Raw genomic sequence first — 13,247 nt, forward strand, 5'->3', positions numbered from 1 at the left:
GTACTAGTGAAGGTAGAAACTAATTAAGAAGTCTGACTGAGATATTTGTGGTTCACAATAGGAGTAGAAAGTATCCTAGGAAAATTCCTAGTAGGAAGTTATAGAGCTTTGTTTTGACAGAGAATAATTTTGGTATTCTGGATAATAAAAAACCAAAGCTTTTTAATATACTAGATTGTTGGACTAAGATAGGGTTGATTCATTAGGCTTATATTTTGTTGAGATTTTTGGGAGATTTAGGCTGTGCTGGTGTTAAAGTTATTGATACCATATTTGTACAATAGCTGTGACCTTGATGCTGACAAAATAGATACAATGTATGTGCATGTTAATTGATGTTAAACAATAGAATAAAAGGCAAGAAACACATTTGAATCTGTTATTCTAATAGTTGTAACATATATATGCATATTTATATATGTATTTATCTCTATAAAAGTAAGGCATAATTGGTAGATTTAAGAAAAATCTTTTTGGAGCACCTTTGATAACTGCTCGACACTTTATCATACCAAGCAGGTGTGGGCATGAAAGGGTTAAAACCTGATTCTTACATTGTATGCAAGAAGGCTTCTTTAATTTTTGTGGTGAAAAATGCTAATGCTGCCTTCTGCTTACTTAACATTGTAGTATTTTAAATAATTACAGATGAATAATTGTTTCTCTTAGTTTCATTCATTGTGTGGCATCCTTGTTCACAAACCGATGGGACACTGGAATATCATGAATAGTATTAAAAGTGCAAATCATTATTTTCTGCTTTGCCACAATATTGCACTCTGGTATCACTGAATATGAAAAAAAAAAGAAAAAAAAAAAAAGAAAGGAAATATCCTTTCAACCTAAAGCTAGGATTTGTTTACAGTAAGATAAAATGAGACTGTCATTACTTGTATGTACACTGTCAACAAATCAATTGGAAAAAAGAAAGAAAAAAACATGACAAAACCCAGTTTTTCCAGTGTTTCCGAAGCCTGGGCATGGCAGCTCCAATATTAGCTACTAATTACACTTCAAGGCTGATCTTTGCAGGAGGTGGGCTGCACAGTGAGTTTGGTGGGCTGCAGAGTTTATCATAAGCTGTTTATCTCAAGGCCAGTCAAATAGTATTATGGTCACAAATACTGTATTTTAATAGTCAATGTTTGATACTAAAAAATATTTTGATTTCTGGGATTCCACTGTGTTTACTTAAAGAGCATTTGAATTGTCTGTGATCTAATGATTTACACATTTCCAAAGAGCTTTTAAACTTCTTTTCTGTACTGTAGAGTAATGCAGATCAGCCACTTCCTCCATAGCAAAGGGACTTCTGTTTATCCTGCTCTGTGTTCCTTAGGCATTTGATGATGAGGAATAGAAACCCTGTGCAAGTCAATTTGTTCAATTGACTGAAGCATTCACACAGATTTAAGCACCCAAGCAGAGCTACTTAAGACGTCAAGACTTGTTTCTAAGCATGACAACTGCTTCCATTGAGAAGTTATTCCTTATAAATATTTATTGTATGAAAGTGCTTACAAATTATTTTTCTTCCTACCGAGTGGGTAAAAGAAAATTGTGTTGTATGTGAAAGACCTAGTGTTTAAATCCCTTTACTGATAGCAGTTATGAACTTTCTTAACTTTTGTAAAAATTTATCCATTTTACCCCATTTCCTAGCATAAGATGTTTACCATGTCCTGCTGGGGAGCTGCTGAGTACCCAGTCTTTCAGCTTTTCTCTGGCCTTTCCTGAGTTACTGAGCAGCTCTACTCTCGTATTACCTAATTTTTCTTTTCTTCCAAAGAAGAGCAAGGGTGAAAGTAACTTTGTAGAAAGGAAGTAAATATTTATTTCCAGAATAAGATGGAACTGATAGATCGCTTCAGAATAATGAGAAATACTGGTTTTCTGTAGGTTACTAAAAACTTCCTTAATAGAAGAAAAAGTGAAAGAAGGAAGAAGGCAGTATTCAGAGAAGAGGAACTCCAAAATAGAAAGATACCTTTAAGTAATGAAGGTTGGGAGAAATAACTGAGGAGAAGTCATCAGTCTGAATTAATTGGATAAAAGAAGAAACAAGAGGAAATTTGAAGTAAAAAGTCAAATGAGATAAAGAACATACAGAAGATAGAGGTGACAATGAAAGACAGAGGACATCATCACAGACAAAGAAGCATCAGGCACTAAGGGACCATGATGACACATACTGAGGGAAAGGGAGAGAGAGGAGAATAAATGTGAAAATAATTATGACAAATAGTCTTAAACTATTAAAATAAGTCCTACATGGATTAGATGCTTGATTTACTATATTTGTAAACCCCTTTCTAAAGTTATTTCTGTCAAGAATCCCTGTGTATATCAAAGCCTACCAGATAATCTTATGGCAATATTTAATCCTAAGGTACTCTCTAATATGACTAGCTGTTTAATTTTTATTTCTATAAATCACATCTTTTTATGAAAACACCCTGTACTTCAGCACATTCTTCCTGATTTTTATTTAGCAAAGGAAAAAAAACCACCTTTCTTTTCTTCTTGGCGTATGTCACTGCTATTGAAATGGCAAGGCTTTTTACCTCTGTTCTTTTAATTGATTTTGTATAGTGGTGGGATAACTGCAAACTGTTCTAGTATCAATGATCTTTGGGCAATTGCATCTTTTCCCCTCTCCTAATTAAACTTCTGAGTTCTAGATCTGTAGTCTAGCTGGCATCATCACAAGGATTCATTTTTCGTGACCATGGCACTCTCTTTTAAGAATCACGGACTGCTAGGAAAAGGCAGAATTTACCCAAACAATTGGACAAAACCCCCCTATTTGCCAATAGGCTGATCATACTTGTGAGGAGAGCTTTAAACTAGGAATGATGGGAGAGGGCGATAGTAACCCCCAATCAACCATGGAGGTGCTGGACTAGGTTGGCAAGTAAATGGTGCAGAGGGATGTGGATAAGAGAACCCTCAAGTTTGCAGAAGATACAAAAGTAGGAGAATAGACCAGATGGCTGTGCTGCCATTGTGATCTCTATCAGCATGAAAAGTACAACTCTAGCATTAAATTTCAACTTCTGTGCATCAAAAATCCAACAATAATCCATCTTCTAAAGGCTACAAGGCTAGCCTTGGCCAACCTTTTTCAGTGTAGCCTACTATACCTCCCTCAGTCCCCCAGGGAACATGGCATTTCTCAGCAGTGAGAAGTGGCTCTGGAGGAGAACAGCCTGGATGGGGGCTCCTGGAAGGAGTAGAAATGGCTGCCTTTTGTGGGATACCATAATACCCTCCAGGTTTCATTTACGTGATGGGGAGTAACTGCTTCTGCTTCAGTAGCTCCACGCAAAGGGCACATCTGAAGGCTGGACTAGGACAAGTGGTGGCACTCCTGGAAGGACAGCCGTGCTGCTGCCTGTGTAACAGGGAAAGGGACATTCATAAAAGCAGCAAAGTACAGTGCTTTCAAGATGAAACAAGCTCAGACACAGACATGTGCAGAACTGATGAAGTCCTAGCTCTGGATTCCTTCTACAGGCTTCATGAGCTAGAGCAGGCTGATATGTGTCTGCACTGAGGAATGTGCTAGTCATTAAACAAGACTGCTGCAGCCTGCTTGAAAATGGTGGTGGACACGCTTACCACAGCATGGGGAGGACCATATTTGCTAGTTTATCTTCACACAAGGCAATAGCACTACAACTTCCCACAGATGAGGGAAAGCGGGAGAAGGGATGGTGGGTAATAGTACCCAAATCATGAAAGAGAGATCTTTGTTCAGCCTGAGATTAAGGCATCCAAGTGTAGGTTTCTCCATGTATTTCTTTCTACTTGTCATTGATAAATTATGAGCTTTATATTTGTCAGAATACAGAAAGCTTGTATTATTTTTTCAGTCACTGTAGTTTAATACTTGGCAATCTGTTTTATTAAACAGTCCAGACTGGTTTGGAACAGTGCATTTCTGACCAACCACTGTGTTGTTTATGTGAATGTCCATTTTGTATTTGCCAATGACTGTGTGTACCTCAGGTTCTTTAAATCTGTTTCTAAAACAGTGACAGATGAAATGAACATCTGTAGTAACCTGACAAGCCATTCAATCACTTTGTGAACTGACACACAGCAGCAGAATAAATAGCAGAAAACTGGAGACACAGAATAACTATTTACTCACCAGTTTTGAACTGTTCAGCATTTCAGTAACAGATTCTCCTCTGTATTATGCTTTTTACTGGAAGCTTTTTAAGATCCATTCTTCTATAAATTCCTTTGTAAATCAGATATTTTCATTTTCCTAGCAGTAATTTTATCAAAGGATCTTATAGAAATCCTGCCTCTGCTCTGTTACTCCTGGCATAGCTACAGTTGTATAATTCATTGTTCTATTATACTTAAATAATCCTACTGGATAAACACTAATTACTTTTTAGGTTTAGTTTGGCCTTAAAATCTGTAAACCATTTTTTACCATAGTCTTACCAGGCAGAGATTACTTCACTTGTTGACACTAGCCCATTATTCACGTAGGTTTTTTTCAGATTCAACAGCTGGTAGGAGATGTTCTCAGTAGATGTCTTCTGGTTTCTGACGTGCAAGCCCAGTCTCCCAGTGGCCTGGCTAAGGAGAGGTATTTAACATGTGACCAGTTGGGCAGCCCTGTTATTGCTGTTTGCTGAGGAGCTCCCCAGGACCTCAGACTTCTCAAATTGAAAGTAAACTTAGCAGATCATATGGCAGAATATTTATTCTGAAAGAACCAAAATAAGCAAGAAACTTTTTGATTCAATCAGTTCCTCACACTAATCATCAGGTATCATTACAGGAGCTTTGTAGGATATGCTGTTGAAGATTACTTTAGAATTAAACTAAGCTAAACTGAGTTTCTGACGTTTCTTTTAGATTTACCTCATTGATATGGGCTATCCACTAAGAAACACATATATGTTTACTGAGACTTAGTTTTGTTGAAAATGCAGCAATAATTAAAGAAGGAACTTTACAAACATAACTTTGGCAATCATAACTAAAATGAACTGCAGAGTAAATCCAGCATTACATAATTTCATTTGAATATTTTAAAACTACAAATAAGTGAAAACATTGCTGACCTGAGAGTCAGCATATTTAAAGCAGATAAGTTAGTAAGTTAGCACAGGACATACTTCTTTTTTAATCTAAGTCAATGAATCAAAAATTGGTTGAACAGACATATTGAAGAAAGTTATGCCTGTTCATTATCAAAATGGAAGAGTATATTGAATGGGGTTTTGCAGTTTGTCAGGCACACAAGACCTGTCCTGGGCCTGATAGCCTTCATTTTATTTGCCAGTCCTGAGGATGGTATCAAAATGCCTAATCATTCGCAGCTGATGCAGGAATTATGGCAAGTACGTTAGAGGTCAGGGTTAATGTTAAAAAAGATCTTGACAAACTGAAGGAATGATCTGAACAAAAAAGATGTATTTCAACAAGACCAAACTGAAGATACCATAGTTAGACAGAAATAACCAGTAACACAAATGTAGGGTGAGAAAAAAATGCCTACCAGTCATGCAGAATATGATTGAGATACTATAGGGGACTGTGACTTGAACATGAGTCTTGATTTAGAAACAGTAAAAGAGCAGTTAGCGGGATAAAAACAAGGATTGCTGCCAAGAAATGTGAGACAATCTTTCCACTGCTTAGTTGGAGTACTACGTCCGCTTTGTGACAGTACCCCTCAAAGAGGATGTGAACCAAAAGAGACACTTTGCAATACAGCAGTGATAATCACCATGGGCTTAGTAATATAAATATTGAGGAAATACTGAAGTAGGCTTGGGGAGGAATCTGAGAAAAATAAAAGAATAAGCTGATCCCTATAACAAATGGGTATAGAAGGCAGAAATATTTGGCTTAAATTAAAATATGAAAACTCAGGCTATACATTGAAAACTCTTTCTAATGGAAGAGTGATAAACCCCCTGGACTATTCAGAGTCCGTGTCTTTGCTTCTGACTTCAGAAGTCTTCAAGAATAGGCTGAACATGTGAATCAGGACAGGTACCATTGTTCCCTATAAAGACTTTTCCAACACTGGTTTTTTTCTGTGACATATTTACTATAAAAAGAAGCTCTTTATTAACCTTCCAATTAACAAGCAAGAAAAACAGATTAAAGTTTATTGAATGTTGGCAGATTTATAGATTCATGTAATATAAATTCCTGTTTTAATAAGATTATATTCCAAAATTAGTATTTGGGAAATAGCCCAGGTAAACATTATAAAGGGCAACAGAAATAGAGTTTGCATTTTACCATCTTTGTGGTTAGATTGTTATTTGAAATAATGATGGTAACTAAGAGTTAATGGTCTTTGTAAAAGTCATTTTGTTTGCAGCTGGTTTGTTTTTGTTATTTGATACCCATGCTGAGCCTTTCAAGAGAGTAAACACAATTAACTTCCAACTTTCTGTATCATTTCCTTTTTTTTATTATTTTAAGTAAATCCTCTGTTTTTTTTCCTTTTAGTTTGTGCCACTCAGATGACACAGAGTAATGACTTATCCAAATATATCCTGTTGACAGAACTTCATAACCCTTCATCATGTGTTTGGGTACAGAACAAATTTCTATGAATTTAAGGTTATCTTTCCTTCAACATTTGCAGGGGAAAAAAAAACTTTTAAAGAATATAAAGGACACTGAAAGTGCTTTCTGGTGGAGAGCAATGGGATCCTGAGAAACAGAAGAGTGCTTGAATTCAACAACTGAACCTGTCCGTGAAATTATATTTACAGAAGATAGTTATGGGTTCTGGCATTTCTTGTGCTCACTAAATAAGCTCTAAGCCCAGGGTTTCACTGAATTGGGAAAATAGGTCTAGAGCAATGATAGCAAGAGAAAAATTTGAATATTTCTACAGAGGGAGAAACTTTAAGAAATCAGGGACTTCTGCTAGATATGTACAGGCATATACCATTGACACTGCTCAAGTACATCACATCTCTCCATTTACCTTAAACTTCCTTTTGACAGCTGTGTATCTGTGTTATACTTCAACCTTCCCTACATGCTGTGTATGTCTTTAGTAAAGTGTGTTCTTACTGAAACTACAGATGAAAGAGGAGAAACAGAGGAACTGTAAAATTGATCTTCACATCTGGATCTTATGTGGAGATTATAGTATTTGTGAACACAAAGAGCTGTAGGTCATTTGCTTTTCTGAATTCTTCATTAACTGTCTTTATTAAAATTACCAACCTACTTTTCCTTCTTCCCTTCCTCTTCTTCATTTGCAAAATAAAAATCTAGTGACTGGGGTAGGTCAATGCATAGATAAAAACTTGTGGCTGAGACTTAGTTCACAGGGGAATGATGCAAAGATGGCTGGAAGGGAAATTAACTGATGAATCAGGTAACGAAGTTATTCTCAGCTCAAGGAAGAGATGTGGTTGTTGTTATCTGTTTTGGTTTAGATGGGGAGGTTTGGTTTGATACCCAAGTTGCAACTATACGGTGAAAATTCTTCTGATTCATTTTGATATCGCCCACATAGTCTAAAAATTAACGTATCCATGTGATTATACCCATATTCTGACTGTAGACTGCCTTCACAAAGTTAGATTACTCTCTGCATGATTTAAATCAATCTGGAAACTAAAGCTAGTGTAAAATCTGGCTGCCTCAAACCTGGCTGCTCTTCTAAGAGACTGTTGTGTCTTTATGGAGTTCAGTGCACTTTTGGTATATTATCTCCATTGGCTACTGGTAGACATTTGGGTGTTTTGACCTTTTAAGCTCTAAATAACTGTGTACCCAAGGGGCTAGCTGCCTCTTGTGTTATTCTTGAACCAGCTTCAGGCAGCAGGCATGCTGGATTCCTTTTAATCTACCAAAGAGGGAAATCTTGGCAAAGTATGGGCTGAGATAGCTCATTCAGACTGCAGATGTGGTCATCCAGTTAGCCCTAACTTGCTTGGTATCCTGAACTCTACTGTTTTGGCCTTAACCTTCTAAAGATTATGGTACTAAGCAAAAGAAAAAAAAAGCAGGATGATTAATGATTAGAAGGGCAGTCTGTCTTAATCTTTTCTTCGGTGGTTTTCTAATTGGATACCAGATTCAGATTAAATAACACATCTTTTATGTTGCCTAAAATCCATAGGTTATTGTGTGCTTTTTATCCAAACCTTTGTCCACCTTCTCTTTCCCTGTCTACATCAGGCATCAGTTTAATTGAAGGAACATGATGCAGTCTGAAGCTGGAGCACCTCTTTGACAGCTGAGGTTAGCATGAGGAGGGTTGAGATGAGGCACAAATACCCTCCAGCTGCTATCCACATAGTCTATGAAGACTCCACAAGGGCACAGTGAAGTTTGGAGAAGTCAGTTACTATGGTGAGGCTGCCAACCTTCAGACTGATCATGCCCATCTCTCTTCTGGAAAACCACAGCCAGCAAGGCCAAGGTGACCAAGAATGTTGACTGTTTTGATCAGTCCTTAAGCTGGGACCAGACAAGATCAGGAAGCCACAACTAGCTTCCCAACAGTCTCTCCTTTCTTTTTTTTTTCTTTCTTTTTTTCTCTTTTTGACTCCTCTTCTGTTCCCAGAGTAAGAAAGATGAAGTATAGGCTCTAGTTCAATAGTATAAATGGATTTAAAAAAGACATAATGTGGCCCAAAAGTATTCAGAAGATAAGATGGAGAACATGTCAAACAAACACTCACTAGAAAAGTTTGTTGCACAATGAAGGAGAATTGCACAGGAGCGGAAAAGAAGTCAAAAGGAAGACTAAGAAAGAGGTAACAGGCGAGCTGTAAGGAGCAATAGTTACTAGAGTGTGGCTGGTCTTGAAATCAGAGCGAAATGAGTTATTTGGCACATAAGCTGCAAAAAGGGTAACAACTCACTAGGCTTGGAATGCTAGAGCTGTAATTTTGCTCTCATCTACAACACGATATTGCCTTAGAAAGTATCCATTTCACTTGTTTAGGACACAGAAATGCTTTTGAATGAAATATTTACCAGAGGCAGGCTCAGCTCTGTTTCCTCTGCAAAATGTCATCATTCACATTTGTTTTGACTTTGCATTTGCATAGCAACCAGAGAGCATTATACAGCAACAGGAGACCATTATCCTGTAACAGTACTGTGGGGTCTCCAAGGTATATGGCAGATGGGGCTACTCCAGCTAACTAATCAGTTAGTTACTTCTGCTGCAGCTATCTGTACAGAGTAATTACCAGCAGTACTAATTCACGCAAATCTCATATATGGGAGGGAAAGGATATAACATATCTAAATAGCATACAAGAAAATGGTATTTAACCTCTTTCACATTGATTCACAGAAATGAATAAGCAATAGGGGAAACAATCAAAATATCAGAGCAGTGAGCTGTGCAGCCACAGGATACTAGCTCGTGCCAGAGACCACAATTTGCTATGACAAATGGCAAAAGATTGACATTTTCAACACTGAATATAAAAGCTACTGGAGCTGAAGCACTTGCCAATAGCATTGCTAAGCCATTTTAAATTCACTTATGCATTGGAGGTTAATAGAGCAGAAAAACGCAGGAACTGAGTGTGCACATAGTAGGGCTTTTGCCCTCCTGCTGTGTTTACTGAGAAGCCAGCACTGGAATATGAAGTCAGGAAGCATTGCAGTGGGCACATGCTGCGTCATCTCAGATTAATATGCCTAATACAAGTCTCACCAAATTCAGTGGAAGGTTTCTAACTGTCTGCAATGGACATGGGGTCATTCTTTAATATTTTCTACCTCATGTCAGGCAGAGGTAAACGTGATGTCTAGTAGAGTGCCCATGATGAAGCACTTTCCAAAACTCTGTGAAATTTTCTGTTAGATGTCTCAGCACTGCTGATAGATAAAAGTAGGTGACATATTAGCATGACAGCAGAGCTTAAAGCCCTGAGATCACTGTGCTTGCAAGTCTGTGCTTTAGACAGACAAAGCAGAGGTTGAGAGGAAAAATGGAGACATGCAGGGGGGAAGGGTCTTACCAAGGTCCTCTAACCTTTGTAATTCTTCGTTTCTTGTCTAACATATTTCTTCTTGCATTCTGTGGTTCTTTGCAGACAGGACAAGTGCCCCCAGATGGCATTGTACCACAGCTGTTCTCTGTGCCATGCTGTCAAGTTGAGAAGTGACACACTCTTACTTATTTTGGGAAGGAGCATATGCCCAATATGCTTTGTGTGCATATATACCCATAAACAAAATACCTAAGTTTAGTGGAGTTAGGATAAGAACAAACATTGAGGATATAGACAAAAGAGGTGAAATAATACAGCTTCTTCCCAGTTCTAAAATTTATGGTGGGCTGGGGAAGTAGAGGACAGGAAGAATGGGAAAAACTGGCGGACAGAATCACCAAAGAATCCGTGTCTTCAGTAAGCACATACAGTGTTTGTAATGGTATAGGTAAAATACTAGCAAAGTTACACAACATGGGAGTCAGGGAGGGGTAGAACGGCTGGAGAAAATGGGTAAGGGAAGGAAAATAACTCCATGAAGAAAAAATTGGTCAGAAAAAAATACTTTGATCAGCAACATGAAGGTATCATTAAACACACATTATGCCTTTCATCTAAAACTATTTGTGGAATTCTGTTACCAGATGGAAACTTGCACCTCTTGATACTGAGCCCCTGAAATAAATAAAGACTAGAAAACACTGCTAGTCTTCATGCTGAAGCCATCTGTTGATCTTTTGGTTTGATACCATTTCATATTGTGCACATTTTAAAGTTTCCTGCCTACTTCTCTGCACTGTTCTGTTTTCAAGAATATTTTTTTTTAATGGTAATTTTCCTTAGAAGTTACTAATTCCGTTACCAACAAAACTGAACCATTTCAACAGTGAATTGAGGCTAGGTTTGAGTATGGTCTCATACTAAAACCTAAACCTTCAGACAGCTAAAAACTGGAAGGGTTCAGAGTCTTATCCCAGTGTAATTCAGAACAGCTGCAGAGCAGTTCTAAACCAGTCTGTCCTGCCATTTCCCAGCAAGGAAATTCCTGGGTATGACTAATGGTGGTATACGTGGGAATAATCAATGCAACATAGAAATAAAATCAATTCTTTCTCCAAGTACCTATCTGTCTGGCTATAATCTACTTTGCTCCAAGACAGAAATATAAGAAATATGTTCTACTTAAAGCAACAAGACAGAGTGCTCTAAACAAAGGTTTTCTCTTGCAAATCCTGCAATGAGGCCCTCATGCTACACAAAGTTTCCTGAAAAGCAGCGTTCTAGCTTCTCAGAAGCATTTAAAATTAAAAAAAAAAAAGAAGCCAAATTGATTACCAGCCTCTAGTTTGGGAGGGAAAATGACACATTTGCACATAGAAGATCTACTGGTCTTGGGCACTGGGAGCAGGAGAGAGTGTGCCAGTGCCTGAGGGGTCAGAGCTTGGTAGTGGAGGAGCAAAATGTGGAAAGTCAATGAGTGTATCACAGGAATGCAGTTATCCCTGATCTCTAAAACCCTCTGCTGCAGCCTGGGAAACATCGGAAACTCCAGCCTGGTTGCCCAGCGTTGAAAACTCATGAAGCAGAATTTTTAATCTGAAAATCTAGAGTAAAGTGTTAATTATTGATGAACATGGCTTGTAATTCAGTGCCACAGGGAACTATGATTATTTAGAATCTGCCACGATTGTGATAATTCACAAAGATTATTCACATGATTTTCTCATTAAAACCTTCATTACTAAAATGCTCTATGGCTGCCACTATGCTATAAAATGCTTTTTTTTTCTCTCCCAAAGAACAGCTTCTTAATCACTTTCTTAATCTTAGCCACATGATGTAGAGCACGTCTACTCATGCTGGGGATACATAGTAGAGTTTCAGTAGTGGGAGCCACAGGTGTCTCTGAGGAGGCAGCTGGAACTGCCCTGTGCTGGTCACAGCCACCGATGATGTAGTCCACCCCCTGCCAGGACTTCCACCCATCAGAGAAACACATGACACCTCTGCTCAAACTTACTGAAGAAAAAAGGTGATAGCTGCTGAGGGCAGGAGGCACAGAAGGACACACAAATGGAGACATGGGCAATGCCATGTGAGGACGCACACAGGAAAATATGGAAGGAGGCATGTGGAAGGGGATGGTGTTGGGGACATGGCAAGAGACATCTTGGAAAGAGGACCTCCACACTGGAGGAGGTACATCTCCATGTACTGTGAGCGACTGTGGCCACGAGCAGCCCACATCAGAACAGAGATACCCCAAGGAATTATGGCCATGGGTGACCCACACTAGGACAGGGACACTCTGAAGGACTGCAGGCCATGGAGGGAATGGCCAGAGCAGACAAAACAAGCAAGAAAAGAGATGCAGGGAAGTAAGGAGGAAGGAGCAGCAGGAAGAAGCCAACAGGCACAGACCACAGCCTCCTGCACCACCTGGCCCTGGCCATAACCTGTGGTGGGAACGAGGGGAGCCAAAATGAGGAAGGGGAGAGGAGAGGTGCTGGGCTGAAGCTGAGCCTGGGGGAGGGGGAAGAAAAGACTTTTCCCTAACTGTTCATTTAATTTACTCTCTTCTTTGTTTCTCAGTACCCAAACCAGTAATTAACCATTTCTTTTAACTGCCAATAAACTGGAGTGGAATTCCCTAAGTTGACACAATTTTGACAGCAAAATTTTACTGTAGTCACTACTTCATTATTTAGGAGAGAACACCAGGAGTTAAAGATAGTATTTTCACCTTATACATAGAAAGCTTGAACAGAGGCAGAAATACATGAAAAAGCATGGCCAGTTGTAAGAAGTGGTGTCCCAGTGACACTGAGCTACAAACTGGGAGACAATGGCCCTAAATCATGTTTATTACCATGTCAGTCTGAATTTGAGCAATTTATTTCACATCTCTGCACCTGTGCTTTCTTCCTTTGCTTCTTGGATTTCTCACTGAAGAGCATACTTCTTGGGTGGTTTAACTGTCTCACTAAATCTGTATTTCTTACGTAGGAATTGTGATCTGACTGGCCTCCCAGATACTACTGTAATGTAAAAGTAAAAATAAAATAGCTAATTAAACTAATACCTAAGTAAGCTAACTAATAAAAAGAAGCCATAAGCATGTGAGTTTTCTCTTAGGTCATGACAAAAGACAATAAATCTCTTTCTGTCATGACATGAGTTTACAAGTGAAAAAAGCACATGAATATTGATCAGGGCTTGCCTGTTTCTTCTTAAGAGATTGAGATGTATTAATTCAGGTTTATTCTACAACTTGCCATT

Source organism: Falco naumanni, chromosome 6 (assembly GCF_017639655.2).
Source record: "Falco naumanni isolate bFalNau1 chromosome 6, bFalNau1.pat, whole genome shotgun sequence".
Lineage (NCBI taxonomy): Eukaryota > Metazoa > Chordata > Aves > Falconiformes > Falconidae > Falco > Falco naumanni.